This window comes from Trichechus manatus, unplaced genomic scaffold (assembly GCF_000243295.1).
Source record: "Trichechus manatus latirostris isolate Lorelei unplaced genomic scaffold, TriManLat1.0 scaffold00024, whole genome shotgun sequence".
Lineage (NCBI taxonomy): Eukaryota > Metazoa > Chordata > Mammalia > Sirenia > Trichechidae > Trichechus > Trichechus manatus.
The window spans coordinates 8431753-8451642 of NW_004443960.1; the positions used below are offsets into that span (position 1 = coordinate 8431753).

At 46.1% G+C, this 19890-nt stretch overlaps 1 protein-coding gene across 1 annotated transcript in view; it reads right to left on the reverse strand.

The window, feature by feature from the left end:
- The window catches only part of USP7 (ubiquitin specific peptidase 7), a 67277-nt gene extending 47537 nt beyond the window's left edge, over nt 1-19740 (reverse strand). The window contains exon 1 of the mRNA XM_023728459.1: nt 19407-19740. The gene's annotated coding sequence lies outside the window, so the exon portion shown is untranslated. The remainder of the gene's footprint in view (nt 1-19406) is intronic.
- Nucleotides 19741-19890: the final 150 nt, after the last annotated feature.

Sequence of the window (19890 nt, forward strand, 5' to 3'; positions counted from 1 at the left end):
GGGGAATAAGAGACAAGAACTTAAAAGGAATATGGGCCATGTAATGTGGGGGCAAACAGCTCCACAAATCACAATTGTTCTTGAGGGCTTTGATGTAAATGATGTTCATAATAACAACTCTGAGACCTGTATAAATGTTTAATTTTCCCCAATATTTCTCTAAAAATAATGAAATTATACATTTTGGTGTTTAAAAATTCAATTCCTTACAAAGTTTACATATGTATATGAATTTATGTAGTTTTAAAGAAAATAAAATCATATATGTAGTTTTAAAGAAAATAAAATCATAATAAATGAGGGAGAAGTCCATCTACGGAAGAATCACTGAATAAATTACCATGATGTCCTTAAAGAATGAATGAGGTGAAGCTGTACAGATGGACCTGGGATAATGTCCGTACTATGCTAAGTACACAGCCGCTACCTCTGAGGAGGGAAGTTTTTTCTTCTTGGTTCCACGTTGTTTGACTGTTTCAGTGAATACGTATTACTTTTACAACAAAGGCAAACACACTCACAAGCCACCCAAACCAGCTGAAAGATCGGCCCAAGCATGACACCACCTCGGTAGCCCTGGAGGTTGTACTACACAAAAGCGAAAGGAGGGTGACACAGCAGCCCATTCTAGCTGCCCATTTAGGAGGTCAGGAAGGACTGGGATTGGCTCTTTGCTAAGAGAATCCTGGAACAAAGGGATTACCTAAACTACTTGTGGTCTGAGGAGTCCCTGGGTACTGCGCGTGGCTGCTAACCAAAAGGATGGAGGTTCAAATTTACCCAGAGGCACCTCAGAAGAAAGGCCTGGTGATCTACATCCAAAAAAAAAATCAACCATTGAAAACCCTATGGAGCACAGTTCTACAATAACACAGGTGGGGTCTCCATGAGTCGGAACCAATTCAAGAGCAACTGAAAGATATGTTTACACCTTAGCAAATGGCAGCACCCTCCCAGATGCCTGGAATTTCCTTAACTATTTTAAAAAACAAACCAGTTTGGGGTTTGAGGGTGGGGTCAGAAGGACAGGAGAGAGATTTTAAGTCCATCAACAACATGTGCTCCTCAACATTACTGTTTTAGGATAAGTAATGTTTTAAACTCAGACTGATTTCCGAAGAGTTCCAACTGTTCTACACAAGCTACTGGAAAATAGAAAACAGAGGAAAAGATAAAAACAGGATAAAAAGTAATGAGGGGTGTGTTGGCCATTATGAAGGCAGTATTAGAAAGCAAAATAACCAAAATCACAAATCATCTCTTGTTTAAGAATTCCCTTGAATTCCCATGAAATAACCTGTGTTACTAGTAGTAACAGGGCTCTTCTGTTGTCATAGTCACATCTTTAACTGGGGGAAAAAAGGAAGACATTTCTGATGTCCACTCCCAGATCCCCGGCATTTCAATTACAAGAACCACCCCGCCTTCCTGCATCCCATCCCTAGGGCATCCACGGATGCAGAAGCGGCCACTCTGCTGCCAGAATGGCCCACTGGGGTTGTAAACTCACATGCCTGCAAGGGTCAGGCAGGCAGTAAAATGTTCCTCTTGATTTCTAACACAGTAAGTAAATAAAACCCACTAATGGGGTAATCACTGTGCCACCACGGCCCCTTAGGTGGGTTATACTTATTTAACCCACCTAACCGTAAGGTCTGCACTGTCTGGCTAACTGAAAGTCCTGCAGTTTGAACCCACCTGCAGTTTGCTCCCGTAAAAATGACAGCCTTGGAAACCCCATGGGGCAGTTCTACGTTGTCCTACAGGGTCGCTGAGTCGGAAACAACTTGAAGGCAACAGGTTTTTTCTTTTTTTAATAACCCACCTAACCGAAAGCTCTTTGTGGTTCTCATCCTCAGTGTTAAGACTGTAGAGGGATCTGACGCCAAAAAGTCTGACAGTCCACAGCCCAAGCTGACTGGTGGGTGTGTACTGTGCCACCTTAGCTAAGCTGGAACCATGTGTGGCCTCTGCGTGGTCCCCAGTCATAGGAGACACTCTGCGCGCAATCTGGAAGGCGGAGTGAGCGCAGCCATACTCCTTTAGCTGGGGAGCTTCTCGGCCTTCTGGGTCTTTGGCTTTGTAAGAAAGGGTGCCAGCCAGCTCCGTTAATGAAGTTGGAGATAGGCCTGTGCGGACGTGGGTTCCCCCACCCCGCCCACCTTCCTTGTACTTCAGGCTCCAGCACCATACCCAGGAACAACAGACTGTGTGTACAGTCAAATCCCTCTAACAAATCCCTGCGGACATCTCCCAGTGGCGCTGCTAAATTGATGCAACCGGGGCTTCAAACCGGAACCCCTGACACACGATCTACCCCTCTACCCAGTTAATTCAATTTAGGAGTAATGCCTGGTCACAAATCTACCCCTCTACCCAGTTAATTCAATTTAGGAGTAATGCCTGGTCACAACTACAAAGTCTCTTAAAAGAATACTGAATAGAACATATTACAGAATAAGGCAGAATCATCAGAACCAGTAACACTTTTTAGATCCAATATAAACCACAGTGGTGAGGTTCCAAGTAACAGACTATCATCCAGCAGTGAAAAGGAATGGAGTTCTGACACATGCTACACGAATGAACTCGACCCATTATGTGAAGTGAAAGAAGTCAGGCACAAAGGACCACAGAACGCATGGTTCCGTCTACATGAAACGTCCAGAACGGGCAAGCTCAAAGATAGCGAGCAGACTCAGCAGTTGCCTAAAGCCGAGGGGAAATGGGGATGACGGCGACACGGTCCGGGGTTTCTTTCTGGGATAATGAAAACGTTCTAAAATTAATTGTGGCGATGGCTGCACAGCTCTGTGAATATACTAAAATCCACTGAACCGTGCACTTTCATGGGTGAACTGTATGGTACATTAATTATATCTCAGTAAAGTTATTATTAAAAAATCAGTGTTCACCAGCAGACGAATGGATCAATAAATGGGGTCCACAAATACAATGGAATATTATTCAGCCATAAAAAAGAAATAAAATTCTGACATATGCTACTACATGGATGAAACCCTGACAACACTATACCAAGTCACGGAGGGACAAATACTGTATGACCCCGCTTACATGAAATATTTAGAAGAGGCAAATGCATAGGGATCAAAGTTTATCAGTGGCTACCAGGGGCTGGGGTAGGAGACGGGGACTTACTGCGACGGGTACTGAAATTCTGCTTGCGGCAATAAAAGACTTGTGGAAATGGATAGTGGTGACGGACAACTTGGCAAACGTAATCAACATCACTGAATAGTACACTTAAAATGACAAACATTTTGTTATATCTACATTATCACAATCAAATAAAAGAAAAAAGTTTCTTTTTCTTAATAAATAAAAAAGAAGTACACTTTGGGGGAAAAATCATGGTGAGGTACAATTACTAAAAACATTTTACCAAAAAGTTAAGACTTGTAGAAGGGTGGGTGTAATTCTAATCCTTTATAACCGTTACTAAAGCATGTAAAATTAAAGTTGGTTGGTATTTAACACCGTGGCAAGTTTCAATCTGACTGAAACTAAAATATAAGCCTGCAGGGCATTTGATTATTTGGTTCCACGCAGGAGAAACTGACGTTCAAGGCATATAAAAGTGAGCTGGACACAGTCCTTGCTCTCTTGGACCTCAAAGTCTAAATGGGGAGAAAAAGCAAAAAAACATAACACATTGTGGTAATTACAACACCATGCAGTAATTATGACACAATGGATATGCCCGGGACACAGAGAGACGGTGCCAGAACGCGTGGCTCTGGCACCCGCACCTCAAATTCCCCTGAACTCAAATCCCAACCGTCCTTTAAGGCCCACTGCAAGCCCTCCTGCTTCCCCAGAGGCCGATGTCATCTCTCCCTCTCTCTTCTCAACTTCTAGAACCCCATCTGTTCACCTCCAGTGGCATTCATCACTTTCTACCCTGCATCAATTACCTGTACACATGACCTATCCATATCCTGCTGGCTTTCCTTAAGCAAAGACACCTTATCACTTCTTCATCTTTGTGGACCCCCCCCACCCCCCCCAGTGCTTGAAGCAGTGACCGCCAGACTGCCAGCAAGTACGCACTATGCCGGGCTGCCTGGGGGACCTTCCTCCCAGGCTGACAGATGAAAATGCTTGGTTTTTCATAAACAATCCTGATCCAGCTGGGGTGCCTGTTTAAATGAACACCAAGAAAGGCAGAGCCAAACCCCAGTTCGCAGGCTGCCTCTAGAACAGCACTGTCCACTAGAACTCTCTGAGACAATGGAAATTTGTTCTGTACCTGCGCTCTCCCATGCACAAGCCACGCAGGGTTACTGAACCTTTGAAATGTGGCTGGTGGGACAGAAGAACTGAATTTTATTTTAATCAGCTTAAATTTAAACAGCCACACAGAGCAAGTGGCTACGATGACGGGCAGTACAGGTCTAGAAATCACTTCATCCCAGAGCCTTGGTTTCTTCACCTGTAGATAAGGAGTCACACACTTTCTGCTCTAAGATGAAATTACATGACCAAGTGCCCTCTAATACTCAACATACCTAAAATAAAAACAGCATTTTAAGAAAAATAAAAGCCCAGTACTTAACTTCATCAAATGAGAAATTCACTTTTAAATAATGGCCTCTGATTTCAAAGGAAATAGTGACCATTAGAAGAAAATGTTGGATTTGTGGCCCTAATTTTTCTCTCCCTGTATCCCCAAAAGGTGTTAATAACCCCAATTTTAGAATATTTGAAGACTTTTCACACACTTGGCAGGGATCACACATTCCCCATGCCTGCTGTCAATTCTGCACTGCCTGATAGACCAGGACACAGAGGGATTATTTGTTTCTTTTCCCCTCACTAGGATACCCACCCATCTGTCAGTGTGTTGTACTATGATGGCTTGCGTGTTGCTGTGATGCTGGAAGCTATGCCACCGTATTTCAAATACCAGCAGGGTCACCCATGGTGGACAGTTTTCATCGGAGCTTCCAGGTTAAGAGAGAGTAGGAAAAAAGACCTGTTGATCTGCTTCTAAAAATTAGCCAATGAAAACTCCATGGAGTACAAAAGAACATTGTCCAGTACAGTGCTGGAAGATGAGCCCCCCAGGTTGGAAGGCACTCAAAATCCACAGTGGCCCCAACAATGGACTCAAGGGCATACCAACAATCATGAAGAAGGAACAAGACAGGGCAACGTCTCTTTCTGTTGTGCATGGGGTTGCCATGAGTCAGAGTGGACTCAATGGCAACTAATAACAGCAAGGACACCCAAGGGTCACCTGGCTTATATATACCTTCTCCAGACATCCCCAAATCAACTCACCGAAGGTCTCCATTTCTGCCAAGCCACGGACCAACCCATTAACAGTTCTGTGCCGGATTCTACATACTATCATTTGTTCTGTGGACATCTTCACGGCCGCGCAAGTTCCCGAGGCCAGAACTCGTGTCTCCCTTCTTCCTGTTTTCCCTGGCAGAGCCACACACACAAGTGACGGCCCACAGACACCCATCCCAACGGTCTGTGCACTGATGGAAACCGTGCATCTTATACGATATCCAAGGGAATTAAAAGGAAGTCACAAACACGAAATCATACAATCTGGTGCATCATGTGAGCAGAGGGCATAGCTGGGAAAACAACAGATCAAAAAGTCACGTTTTAAGCGTTCTTGAATCAGTGACTTAGAGGCAAAGACTGAAGGGAAACCAAGTAAGGAATTCAGTATTTAAAACTGTAGTTGCTACAATCACTTTATAACTAAAAATGCCTCCCAAAGTTGCCTATGAAGTGATCTACAAAGGTCCATCATGTTTCAAAATTCACTGCCAAGGAAGGAGGTCCGAAGGGGAAATATTCAAAATATGCCACAAAAACAATAAACACCACACAGCTGGCTGGAAGTTAACGAAGGAACAGACTGGCCTCTAAAGTCACCCAGTTCTTGCCACCGCTGCCGAGTTAAAGAATTCTGAGGCTCCGGTACCTCTGACCCAGTTTTCCTTCCACCTTGTGAAAGCTGTTCGCTCAAGAAACTAGGGGATGTAGACAAGAGGGAGGAGAAAGGAACCCAGCTGGGTCACCACTTCAGACCAGAAAGGCCTCACCATGCTCGTGAGAACAGCCTGGGCCAGAACAAGTAAGGTTCACGCTACCGACGTGAGCTTGAGCGCCCTCACAGAAGTTTCTCAGAGCCTCTGTCTGCTCATCTGTAGGTGCAGACGGTCACAGTGACAAGATGATCCTAGGACCTGAATCGATGTCTTGATACTGAACCCTACACACACACAAAACGGGGTGCTCTGGATTGCAATGCACCTGTGCCTGGGCCCAGCCCACAAGACTCAGGCCTTTTCCAGTTAAACCCTTCCATATACCCCACACCACATACAGCCCCAAAGACAACCGTATGCTTTAGAGGTGATTCGTTCCAGCCCAAGATTTTATTAAAACATATTACTGAATATCTGATGCAATTCTCAAAGGAAGAAAGTGTCTACCTTTAAGAACATGTAACATTCCACTCCCTATCTTCTTATGCCACCAAATTCCACTTGCTGAACTCTATGGATGGCCCCAGCTTGTTTTGGCAGCGAGCTACTTTCTGTATTTACAGCATATGAAAAGGTTCAGACTAGCAAGTCCAAGTGCAGCTAACCACTTTGGGGTGGTGAGGTAAGACCCGCAGGAGAAGGTGGGATAGGGCCTTTAAGTAGAAGAGCAGGAACCACTATTTCTATGAGCAATGGTGTCTATTGCTATGATGAATCATAAAGGGCTGTGAAGCCAGGATGCGTGGGTTCAAGTCCCATCTCTGCTCCTTGCTCTGGGTGACCCTGGGTAAGTTACCTAACTTGCTGGGCGCCTTGTTTGCTCTGCTGTAAAACGGGGGTGTTGACATACGTATTTCAGAGAGTTGCAGGAAGGATAAGAGAATACTTGGGTGGCCCTCAGATCACGTGGCCTGGCACACAGTGCGTGCTCACTAATGTGTTAGCTCTCAGGCTCAGCAGGCTTCACGCGGCTCTCTTAAGGTTTCAAGGTAGCCACCTTACTGGGCACCCATGTGTGATTTCTCATCCACCTCCTCGGACCCTGTATTACATTCCCATTGCTGCTGCAACAAATTACCACCAACTTAGTGATGTGAAAGCTGGACAGTGAATAAGGAAGACCGAAGAACTGATGCCTCTGAATTACGGTGTTGGTGAAGAATACTGAATATACCATGGACTGCCAGAAGAACAAACAAATCTGTCTTGAAAGAAGTACAGCCAGAATGCTCCTTAGAAGCAAGGATGGCCAAGACTTCATCTCACATACTTTGGACACGTTATCAGGAGGGACCAGTCTCTGGAGGAGGAAATCATACTAGGTAAACGGTCAGCGAAAAAGAGGAAGACCCTCAAAGAGATGGACTGACACAGCGGCTGCAACAATGGGCTCAAGCATAACAACTGTGAGAATGGCGCAGGACCAGGCGGTACTCTGTTCTGTTGTACGTGGGGTCACTATGAGTCGGAACTGACTCAACAGCACTTAATAACAACAACAATAGTGACTTAACATAACATGACTTATCATCTTCCCGTTCTGGAGGTCAAAGCTGGAAATGGGTCTCACAGTATTGGGAGAGCTGCATCCCTCCTGGAGGCTCTAAGGGAGAATCTGTTCCCTTGGCTTGCCCAGCTTCTAGAGGCCACTTGGATTCCCTGACTCAGGGGACCCCCTCCCACTTTCAAAGCCAGAAATGGTGGAGGACAGGCCTTTCTCACATCACATCCCTCTGACAGATCCTCCTGCCTCCTCCTCTCACTTAAAAGGACCCGTGTGATTACACCAGGCCCACCAGGTAATCCAAGATCATCTCCCTATCTGTACAGATGCTTAACTTAATCACACCTGCAGAGTCCCTTTTACTATGTAAGGCAACATCTTCATAGGTTCTGGGGAACAGGACATGGACATCTTTGGGGGCCACGACTCTGCTCACACAGACTCAGTCTAGTTAGAGACAGCTCTCAAGCCAATTGTGCTGATCGACAACTTCTGCCTCATACCAGCCCCTCTTTCAGCCCCTCAGCTATGTCACCTCCTCCATGAAGCCTTCCTTGACCCACCTCTTCCCCAAGTAGACCAGACCCACATTGCCTTGTGCCACAACTGCCTCCTCTCCACCATTTGTCCCACCCCTGAATGTGTCTAACAAGGCTCTTCCACTGCAGGAAGCCTTCAGGTCATGGACACAGGAGCCATGATCCAGCAGCCAGCACTGAGCCGGCAAGTCAGTAGGTTTTCCGCCAACGTCTGCCCAATGAATGGAAGTCCACAGCAAGGACGGCGCTGCTGCCAAATTGGCATGCGCATCAATCACATTACAGTATGTGATATTTTAGTGTTTGTCTGTTAACCGTGATAGAAGCCCTGGTGACGCACTGGTTAAGTGCTCGGCTGCCAACTGAAAGGTCTGTAGTTCGAAACCACCAGCTGCTCCGCAAGAGAAAGATGTGCCAGTCTGCTTCCGTAAAGATTACAGGCTTGGAAACCCTATGAGGCGGTTCTACTCGGTGTCCTACAGGGTCGCTATGAGTCGGAATCAACTCTACAGGAATATGTCGGGTTGGCTAGTTGTTAACCGTGACTCAGAAATATAGGAAATTCAGGATTCATTTCTTTCACCGAGAGATAATTCCACTACAGGCTTATAGGATAAACTGTTGAAGCTGGCTATAGATGAAGCATTGGAAATAATTTCTGGAAAACCATTTCAAAAATCTCTTCCATTCTCGTCAGCATACCTCTGTAAGGCGGGTTTCACATGAGTACTAGTAAAACAAGCATAGAAACGGTGTGGATAAACATCATCCGCTTGTGTAGCAGGGCAGCTGTCCACCCAAGCAAAAAAGAAGCTCACCAGATACTTCAGAAACTTCAAAATTCACATATGCAATGTTCCTTCAAAGCGCGCTTGTAGACTTCTAATACCGGAATTGCTGTTTCACATAAAATTTTATTTAGTTACAACGGTGGAAGGACAGAAAGTTACAAACAGTGATCCTCTATGCTAATCACCTATGTGACAGAGAGAATGAGCGGATTCACTGCAACGGCTCCACACTCCTGGAAGCATGGGACTTAGGAAGAAAAAGAATGAAAGCGTGTGGGAGGTGAAACTTATCATTCTGATGGTTACTTTGGTTGCTGTTACCTGTAATGGCTGAAGGGAAAGTAAGACATGTTAAACTGCAGCTGGGTAGAGAAAAGCTGCATCTAGAGCGGCTCGGGGCAAAGGCCAGTTATTAGGGGGCCAGGGTCTTCTGGTTCCACCTAGCCAGAGGCCAATCCATATGCATATGAATGGGAAGATAGTCAAGATGTGGAGAAGATGAAGCTAAAATGTTTTAAAAAGGTCAGGTGCTCATTTGAATGTACTAAGGATATTTAATGTTTCTCCTGTTATTTTAAAACAGACCTAAACGTGTGATGGAAATGAACACTGCCTAACTCCAACTTCAGTCAAGACTGGATTGGATATGCTAAAAGGGGAAGTAGGATTTGCCCAAAAGAAACACAGGCCGTTCATTAAAATGGAGTAGCCCTGTGTATAGAGTATTAGAGGTTTAGGTTGAAAACCTGAGCCCCCCACCCAGAACCTTTCCAGTCAGGAAATTTACATTTGAAAAGATATGCAGACCTACCCAGAATTGCAGAAAGAGCGGGAAATTTACATTTGAAGGCAAGACTTGCAGGGGGAAAAAAAATGACTGTTTTGCTTTTTTAATTTCAAGCAAGCCATTTGCTTTTGGGTGTACTGAGGTAGGAAAAGTCAGTGCCCATCAGAAGAACCCCCTTCCAGGACTGGAAGTTAAAGGGAGCCGGTAAGTAGACAGCCTGGTATACCCTCTTGCAGTGACCACCTGGGGCAGCAATGAAGAGATGGGCTGGGTTTGGACATGTTCCATTGTTACCTGTTGACCCAGCCCACAGCGGCTGGTGATGAGAGAAAGAGAGAAGGGGCCGGCTGGTCTAACGTGCAAGGAGGTATGTGGCCTCTCAAGCTCACAGGCTGGTACTCACTGACCTAGCCCACAGTGGCAAGACATAAACTGACTAGAACCCAACCAAATGAAGAGAGAGATGTCTGACGCTGCGAGCTGGTGTAAATTGCTACAATCTGATGGCTTGCTCTGGACTGGACTTTGCTTATGGATGCAGATGCTCAAAGTTCAACCAGAACAGAAGATTCTTCAGACCAAGGAACGTGCTCGTCTCCTCAGAGTACTGGTTTGATAGGGACAGGCAATTTAGAAATTGGCTATGTGAAACGGGGAGGGGGAGATAAAGGCATGAAGTGGCTTGCTTACAAGCTTTAGTGGGTGTGCTTACCCTCAAAATAAGGAGGACAAGACAGGATCCCCAGTGAATAGATTCCTCTTTTCCTAGTAGGTCTGGCGAAGACAGGATAGGGGATGATGCTGACAGGATTATGTGATTCAGTTGTGAGTTTTGACTGTTAACAGGGTTTACTGTGATTGTAAAAACTTAATTATAGAAGCAGTAACTCTGAAAGAGTGGACTAAGGGGGAGGAACCACTGGACTGGAGTACAGTGGCCGTATCTAAAGTCTCTTAAAGGTTTTGCTAAGCTGATAATTTGTAAGGCTTGAGGCAAGGGAATAATCTTCTCTCAGTTAAATTTCATCAGACACCAGAAAGGGTGAAGCCGAGATGACCTGTGGAGAACCTGACCAGATCAGATGGATACCAGCAGCAGACCTGAATGGCTGGTACCTGAGTAACCTCACCCTGAGGACTCTTTGCCCTCCTGAAGGAGTAATTGTTAATGACTGTTTTGAACTTGTAAAATGATTGGGAGGGAGAAGTTATCTTCCAAGAATGAAAGAACCGTGGCCAGAAAAGCCAGGGGATGGCCTGTAGTGCTATGGATTGCTTCATATGGCCTTTCTCACCATGGTCTTAAAACTCCCACCAAATGACTGGGAGGGACTACACAAATAAGGCACTTGTGGCCTACCAAGGGGATTGCACAGCTTGCTAATAATGCAAATAAGGTATACGGCACCCTAATGAGGGGACTGGTCAGTTTTGCCATCCAGCTAAGCTTAAAATGAGCCATCCCAGAGGTGGACAAGGGGAACCTCACTACTACCAAGAACAGATGGGAGTGGAGCGTGTCCTTTGGAACCAGGGTCCCTGTGCTGAGAACCTCCTAGACCCAGGAGACAGAGAAAGAAAACTGTAACACCAGAGACAGCACAAGATGGTGAACCAGGAGACCAATACGAGATGGTGCGGTGGGCTTCCCAGCCCACAGAGTAAGGCAGTTACAGTGGGTATGCTGACCCACGGAGCAAGAGAGCTGAGTGCCTTCAGGTAGGAGGGCTTGCTCGCTGAATGCGATGCCCCCAAGCACTTATTGGTGGAATAAACAGCTTTGTAACACTTGCCAGAGCAGGGCATAGACTGGCCAAGGGTCGAGAGGCCGAGGGCCAGAGAGAGGTCTGCCTGCAGGCACGGATGAGAAAACGCTGTCCTGATCAAAAAACTCTATCCCAAGTCACTCTTGATCCTAAATTGTAACCTGTTACTTCGCTAATACATCCCACAACTATGAGTATGATCTGTGAATTCTGTGTGGCCACTGCAACAAATTAATCGAACCCAGCAGAGTACAGAGTGCCATGGGAAGGAGGGCTGGTGTCAGAATTGGTAAAAAGGTTGGAGAGAGGAGGTATGTTTAACCTCCACCTCATAGGAATCAGCCATGGGCTAATGATCTTGATTCTCTCCACCTTGTGAAGTTAGACAGAGAGGTCAGACGACGACGCAGCCACCACACCATTTTTACAAACATATATCACCTCCCCATCCCCGGTATGAAAATGAATGTCTTTTTGGAGAAAGATGGGTCTAAATGTCAGCACAAGTCTTAAAGTAGGAAAAACAATCTCAGTTTGTTCTCATCAGTACCAGTAGAAGGCCTGGATGCTTCTGAGAACCCGAAAGACCTTCCAGCCAGTGCAGGTACGACACCGCATCAGTCAGGAGAAGCAGCACCTCTGGCAACTGCTGTTGGGTTGCTCCAAGGGGACTTGGAAGGGGCGATAACAACCTTCACTCCACCAGCTGCTTTCCTTCTCTTCAATGAAGCATTCTAGCCCCTATCTGTTCACCCCCTTAGTCCTCACAAACTCCAAACACAAGAGAAAAAAAAGGACTGAGAATCTTTGGGGGAGAGTTCTTACAAGTATCTATGATGGTTATAAAACAGCAGTACATGATGGAAAAATGTTGGGAAGGGATAAAGGTGATGGCTGAACAACACGATGAACATAAGGTCACTGAACTGTACGCGTGAACATTACTGAAATGACAGATTTTTGTTTTATATATATACATTTAATAATAAAGAAAAACAGCAGTATGGATTCAGCAATGTTTTTCACCATTTCACATAGTCCACTTGATTGAACTTTCTCCTCGAAGCTGACAGAAACTGGAAGAAGCAAGCACTTCAAAGTCACCTGCTCTGTACTGTTTAAGAGGAGCTGGACTATGTAACCAACTTAGCATGTTAAAAAGCGTTACACGTGCTTGTTTTAAGACAGCAGTTGCACACGGTCAATTAAGAGACTTGGAATATAATTTATTCCCTAAAGTCACATTGATGAAATGCACCTGCAACTCTAGATAAACGGCCCGTAAGACTTTTTACCAGGGGCCTCACAGCCACAGGATTTGCTCAGCCCACACAGAGCAGGGCCATGGGGTTTCCCCTGTAAAAGCCCTCCCTCAGTGCTCTGAAACTGCCATGAGTCGGGGGGGGGGCGAAGGGGAGGTGGGGGGGGTAGCCAAGAGAAGTCAGATTACCACCCAGACACCTGTGGCTACACCCTGGGGTGTGATCACACTCCACAATGCAGGTCTACACCCTAGCAAACTCACGGAGCACGCATCCCAAACCACATGCCAGTTTAACAGCTTACTGCGAGAGCTAAACGGTGCCCTGGTCGATATTTTTGGGTCTGATACGAAGCACAGAACCCCACCTTCCCAGTATCAAGATCTCAGGAAAACCAATTAAGTCACTGGTGTCGCTTCAAGACAGAGGGATCTGGGTCTTGAGTCTTTTATGCCAGTCGGGAAAATCATGCAGAACCCCCTCCTGTCAGACAAGGGAGCCCCCTTCTGTTGCTTTTAAACTGTCAATGGCCCAAGGAGAATGATGTCCCATCACTCTGAGGTTTAGATACGACACTCACTCCCGCCCCTCCTATGTTTCAAACATTTATTAGGGCAAAGCTCCTCTCAGTCAGATAACGTCGGCTCCTTGAAAGGGCACCTGGGCATTTCTATGAGCAGCTGTGACCTCACAGTGGTGGTCTCCATACCTCAAGGGTTGGTGCAAGAACTGAAGGAGTTATAATGGGAGCAGTAGGCATACACCCGGAGGACCCAGAACACATCAGGCAGTGAGCCATCATGTGCCTCACCACATGTGGTCTGGCCAGTCCCAGCCCTTCTCAACCATGCGGACGCTACTTTACCATTCCTGCAACCATCCTCCTGAACACGTGAAGACTGTTGAAATGGCAGATGTTTTGTTATATACAAAATAATAAAAAAGCAACACACAGAACAACCAGAACAGGAACAGCGAGAACGCTCACACATTTTGAAGACTGTAACCAATGTCACTGAATAACTTGTGTAGAAATCGCTGAATGGGAACCTAAACTGCTGTGTCAACCTTTGCTGAAAACAATATTACTTAAAAAAATTTTAAAAGGCCACACAGCAGTATGGATTTGGGGATTTTTTAACCACTTCACACCCAGCTCACTTGTAGGTTACTCCCACACATGTCCCTTGGCCCTTCCCATTTTGTCTTCCTGCTGGTCTCTCTCTCAGGGGTGTCTCGTTAAGTTCTAGAAGCATCCTGCTCTTGCCCAGGTCAACTTACTTCCCTGCATAAGAAACTTTCTAATTACCCCATTTCCCACTTCCAAAGAAAGTTTCAATTACCAGTCCTCAGAACTTTTCTTCTACAGGATTTCAACATGCCTGACTTGTTAACCAATACAGAGAAAAATGGCATAACTTACTCTCTTGCCTACGCGTGACACTTAAAATGCTGCTTCCTCTAACTTTTAAGTCCAAATTAGTTCAGAATGAGAAGCTTATGAAGTAGGTGACATTTAACACTGTACACGTCAAGTACCCTGTTACAGCTCTTGTTCTCCAGAGTAAAATTTCTTTGCCATGCAGATCAAGCAACAATACACAGGCCAAAAAAAAAATCAATAACAAAAATAAATTTTAGAAATAAAACAAATCCTTTAGTCATTTATGAAGACCTAGCAATGTCCCTGTATGGAAAACAAGGTTTTCCTTCCAAAAGGATCAAAAACTGCCATCTGAAGTAACTTACGTTAAAAGCAATAAAACTGAATTAGCAGCTATCAAAGCAATATTGTTTATGGCTTCAGTGTTCTCTTTCATGCTGCCAGCCAGCCCCCACCTCCCATATCACTGTTTAGCCTCCGAACTCAATGAAAAAGTGTTTCCTGAAAGAGAATCTCCCAAAAATAAATCTAACAAAAAAGGAGCCCATGATGGTCATCTTCAGAGCCATCTACTGGAGGAAGGCAAGTCCACAGCTGGTGATCCCAAGGCAGGGTTGCATGTGGGGCAAAGGCTCTTGTGCAGCTGAGGTGACCAGAAAGGTTTAGGGGGAAGGCAGCACCTGAATGGGGTTCGGAACCACTTTCTTGAGGTGTTTGTTCCTGTTTGCATTCCAGAAGGTGAGGCTACCACAGTGCACTCAAGTATGGAGGCATAAAAGCCCAAGCTGTACCCCACACAGCAGGAGTGTGTGGGTGCACAGGGCACCCAAGGCACAAAGGAGGCTGGGCCATGCTGAGGAGCCATGAGGGAAGACAGGACACCTGAGTCCTTTTAAGCAGGGCAGTGACAAGAGAAAGCAGTCCTAGGGGCAGTCAGTTTTCATAGCTGTGTGGGGCTTAGGACGGGTGGAGGCGGAGCTCAGGAAGAAGGTTACTGCAATAGTCCCAGCGTGAGGCAACAAGGGCCTAGATGAGGGTGGTGGCTGGAAAAACAAAAGGGCTTGGTAACAGGATGTGGGGATCCAGAGAGAAGAATTCAAGGCCGACTCGGTGCGCTGGCTTCCCTGCTACAACACGATTCTCAACTCCAAATTCATCATTAGATGTTCTAATATTAATGCAAGAGCAAGAACACTGGTCAGAGAAGGCTACGGAGCTGACTCAACATCAGTACTGCTGTCACAATGCACCAAATCCGCACAGCTTCTCTATTAGCCACTACATCTTTTCTTAAATATCAGACCTTAAAGCGTAAATATCTCTAGGCACATCAAAACAATGATTCCACGAATAATATTGCTAAGACTGAGGCTGTTGTTTTCTTCGTAATTCGCATTAGGATGTAATTACGGTAAGAGACATTTCTGTCTAACTCCGAAGACTACCTTGCCCCTCCTGCAGCATGTCTCCCACGTCTCACTGTTGTGTTGTTAGGTTCCACTGAGTCAATTCCGACTCATAGTGACCCCATGTGACAGAGTAAAACTGCCCCATAGAGTTTTCTTGGCTATAATCTTTATGGAAGCAGACTGCCAGGTCTTTCTCCTGCAGAGCAGCTGGGTGGGTTCGAACTGCCAATCTTTTGGTCAGCAGCCGAGTGCTTAACCGTTGGCACCACCAGGGCTCCTTCTGCCTTGTCTTAACCTATGCATAGTCATTCCTCAACGGCCACGACTTGATCATCACAGCAACACCTTCTACTGAACATCTCCTATGCTCCAGAATGTGGGACTGGCACTTCCATATACTTTTGTCATTTCATCCTCACAACCACCTTGCAAGGTCTGAATGACCTGCTTCTTGAGGTGCAGAAAGTAAGCTACCAAGAAGTTAAGCAACCTGCAGGAGGGCACACTTCTATTAAACAACAAAGCTTAGATCAAACCCAGCCCTAACCCAAAGCCACCACCACAGTGCCCCACCATGAGTTCTAACTCAATGACCTCTCCCTCCCTTTCCAAAATAACTCGATTCCAAAAAATTAAATCCACAGAGTCAAGGATACACTTTCTACTCTTATTAGCTGGCAGCACTCATTGATTACAGAGGGGAAAAAAAAAATCACAAAATCAGCAGCCTGGAAGAAACAGGGGTGCTGGAGCCTGCGCGGCATGACTCCTGATTGTGTTAAAACCTGACATGCTCACATCAGACTCAGGTGTTTCTAGGTTTGGCCTAATTTCTTCTGTACTTGGGATCTTTGCGTTGAAGTTCTCTTGGTTGCTTAAAAAGAATTCTTTTACCAACCAAAGCCAATGTAACATAATGTTCACGGAAGATCAACATGCTCGTTTTATTTGTGCCTTGTTACAGTGCTATTTGAAAATGAAGCTTAGGTTTTAGATATAATAAAATGTGCAAGTTTCGTTTATGGGGGTGCGTATGTGCAAGAGAACTCACTTTCCACTCCTAAATATGCTTTCGCAGAAAAGTAACTTGAAACTTTACCTATACACATAAGTTTGGAAGAAAAAGAAACTCACCACCATCCTCCAAATTAAAAAATGCCTAAGTCAGTGATCAGTTCTTTCAGAAACTGCAGTCGACTCAATGCTTTGCTCCCAGCCTGGCGTCCTGACAGCAGTGGTCTGAGTGTGGTACAAGAGTCACACAAACTGTCCCCGTTCATCTCAGAGACCACACCCTGACACGGAGACTGCTCACAGAGCAGACAAGCCAGGCGAGGGAACAAACAGTGGCCATTTACATGGGTGCTACACATAACGAGCCCTTGTGGCACAATGGTTAAACACTCGGCTGCTAACCGAAAGGTTGGTGGTTCAAACCCACCAGCAGCTCCGCAGAAGAAAAGACTTGGCAATCTGCTCCCATAAAGATAACAGCCTAGAAAACCCTACGGGGCAGTTCTCTGTCACATGGGGTCGCACCCAACAACAATGGGCATTCTATGCCGAAACCTTGGGCAAGTCCTTCCTTCAGCCCCTCAGCTGCCCTGGATGTTAAACAGCAAATATATAAAATGCCAAGCAAACTCCTTCCTGGCCAGACCTCGTAATACAACCACCTCCACAGCTCTGTTAGCCCCTCAACCTGAAACCTGTGACTGGCTACTTCAGGCGCTGCTGGGAGCATGTGGTCCCAAACCCAAACCTCTCAGCCCTTCACCTTTCCTAACTGAGGAGACATTTTCACAGTAACTAATCTCAGGCACTGTTACTCTCCGGCAGATATGCAAGAACTGTGCAGAGTTCAGTGAAAAACAAATGCAACCCCTGTAGAGTAGAGTAGGAAGGGTGGAAACAGAGACCTAACACAGGGGTGGGGGGGAACCAACCAACCTAACCAGTCTCCCAACCACACTGCCCAGGTGGGTGGGCAGGATGCTTCCCGTGATGCTCCCTTCCCTTCCTCCAGATGATCAGAACCCTCAGTTTTCAGCTGCTGCTTCTAGCGGCATCAAGGCAAAGACACTAAGCAGGTGCAAGGCACTGCCTATGACCCGGGTGCCATTCACAGCTTGGCTTAGGAAGCCAACCAGAGTTGTTATTTGCTGAATTCCTCCCTTTTGGCTTTTTAGTAACAAGGACTCTATCACTCTTTCTGATCCTAAGCTATAATAAGTATGCTTAACACCACCTTTTACTAGCGGGAATGCTCAGGAAGGCTGACATGGAATTGCCAAAGACACAGGCCGCTTTTTAAACTATACACCTGTGGATGCTCATTGGGTACAACTTGTGGACAATCAGCAGCAGCCCTACAAAGACAACATAACTTCTGGATGATGAATCTGGGACAAAGACGTGCTCAGAAGAAACAAGCTTCTTATGTTTAAGGAATCAGCATTAATAACTTTAAAACCTTTGCCACCCAGTTCGAAATTCTGGTAAATGTGCAGATTAAGGATCTTAGGCATTACTTTCCCAATGCAACCCCTGATGGGAAAATAAAACTTCCACACAGAAAAAGTACTCATGAAAGCATGGAAGGATTCTGGGGGGAAAACCTGAAAATCCTTCCTCTACTCTTCAACATTTCTCTAGTATTTAGAAAAGCACTGGGAACATGCAGAAATTTTCCCAGAGACACATTTCTGGATCAAAACTACGCTCTGCAGTGATGTCTGTGTTTATTAACTGTTACTGTTGCCGGTCGCCCTCAATTCCGACCCATGGCCACCCCATGTGTGCAGAGTAGCACTGTACTCCATAGTGTTCAATCCTGTGACCTTTCAGAAACAGACTGCCAGGCCTGTCTTCCGAGGCACCACTGAGTGCGTTTGAACTGCCAACCTTTACAGCTAGTAGCCAGGCAATTAACCATTTGCACCACCCAGAGACTCCTAATTCTCAGAAGTGTTCAAAAACACTCAACAATGTATAAGCAGAATCAATATGCTCATATTATATAATTTTTGTCTTGTTTTGGAGCTATTCAAAAAGGAAGCTGAAAAGTTTTTAATGTTATATTGTCTTAAACGTGTCACAAAGTTATGACATAAAAGGAAGACAGAGAATTCTCTTCCTAATGTATTCCCTCAGCTATTTGGTTTAATCACACACGCCCAACGTTGCTCTGCAAAATCACCGCTTTGCAGCAGCCAAGCAAAATAGACACCCTGGTCCTTGGTGTGGCCTCTGCTCTCTGTCCCCAGTTACTGTCATCGCTAAGTACCAGCGACCTGGCAAGCCATGCTTTCAGTGAACACCCAACCAGCCTCAGCAAGTTACTCACAGAGCAATATCAGTCATGGAAAGGGTTCCCACCAACCAGGGTGCACCACCCCATCCAGGTAGCCAACTCAAAGGACAAACACTGTTTTACCCGTACTTCCTTAGTGGCTCCATTCATTTATGCACCCCCAAGACCTCGTGTTAAAAGCGTAACTCAAACAATGTCCTGTTTATTCAGGTGCGTCCATCTGACTCCTTCTGCTGGTCCACCTCCCTCAACTTAGGTAAAGAAAGCATTACTTAAGATTACTTTGCTCTTGTTTAAGTACTCTGCCACAAGAAATTTAAAAATGCCTTCCAATGACCAACTCCGCTGGAACTTATTTAACTCAAAGACCCTTTATTTACAGTGTCTTTACCGCAAACCTTTATAGCTGAAACCTGACATCTCAAAGTAAGGTATCCTGGGAAATTTCTGCCGCACGGCAGAAAATGAAGTTACCTTTCCGAATCAGGGGTGCTGCTGATGTAGCCATGTGTGGCGGGGCTTTCACGTACTTTCAAATACACACCTGGCCGAATGCTGACCGCAAGACAGACAGTGATCGGGTACCAAACCCCCCCGGGGAAAAAAATTAACTTACGAACGAAGAGAGCCTGGGTGTCAGAACTCCGGGCCAGTCACAAGGCTGAGAACACCTGCGTTCTTCGCAGATGTTTCAAAATTAAACTCGACGCTGGGAAGTGCTGTGATAAAGTGATTTGCGGGAGCACTTCAAAGCAGCCGTGAGCTCTCTCCCGGGGAGCGCACAGGAGCAGGTGTGGGCGAGCCCCGAGTCCAAGGCGGTCTAGAGTTTCCCAAGCTTCCCAGTCAGAACCAGGCCAAAGGAGGCGGGCCCCAGGGAAGCCCGAGAAAGGGGACGGTCCCCGGAGCCCGGCTCCCAACCTGAGCGGCGGGGCTGTGGCCAGCAACGAGAAAACGCCTTCCCCCACTCTGCGCTGGAGCGCCCTAATTTACAGCTCCGGCTTCCACGCTGGCCTCTTGCGCGGCGGTCCGGCCTCCGGCGCTTTGTGCCGGGGAGGCCGAGCGCCGGGCAGCCCCCGGCGGCCGCCGGGCCGGACAATACG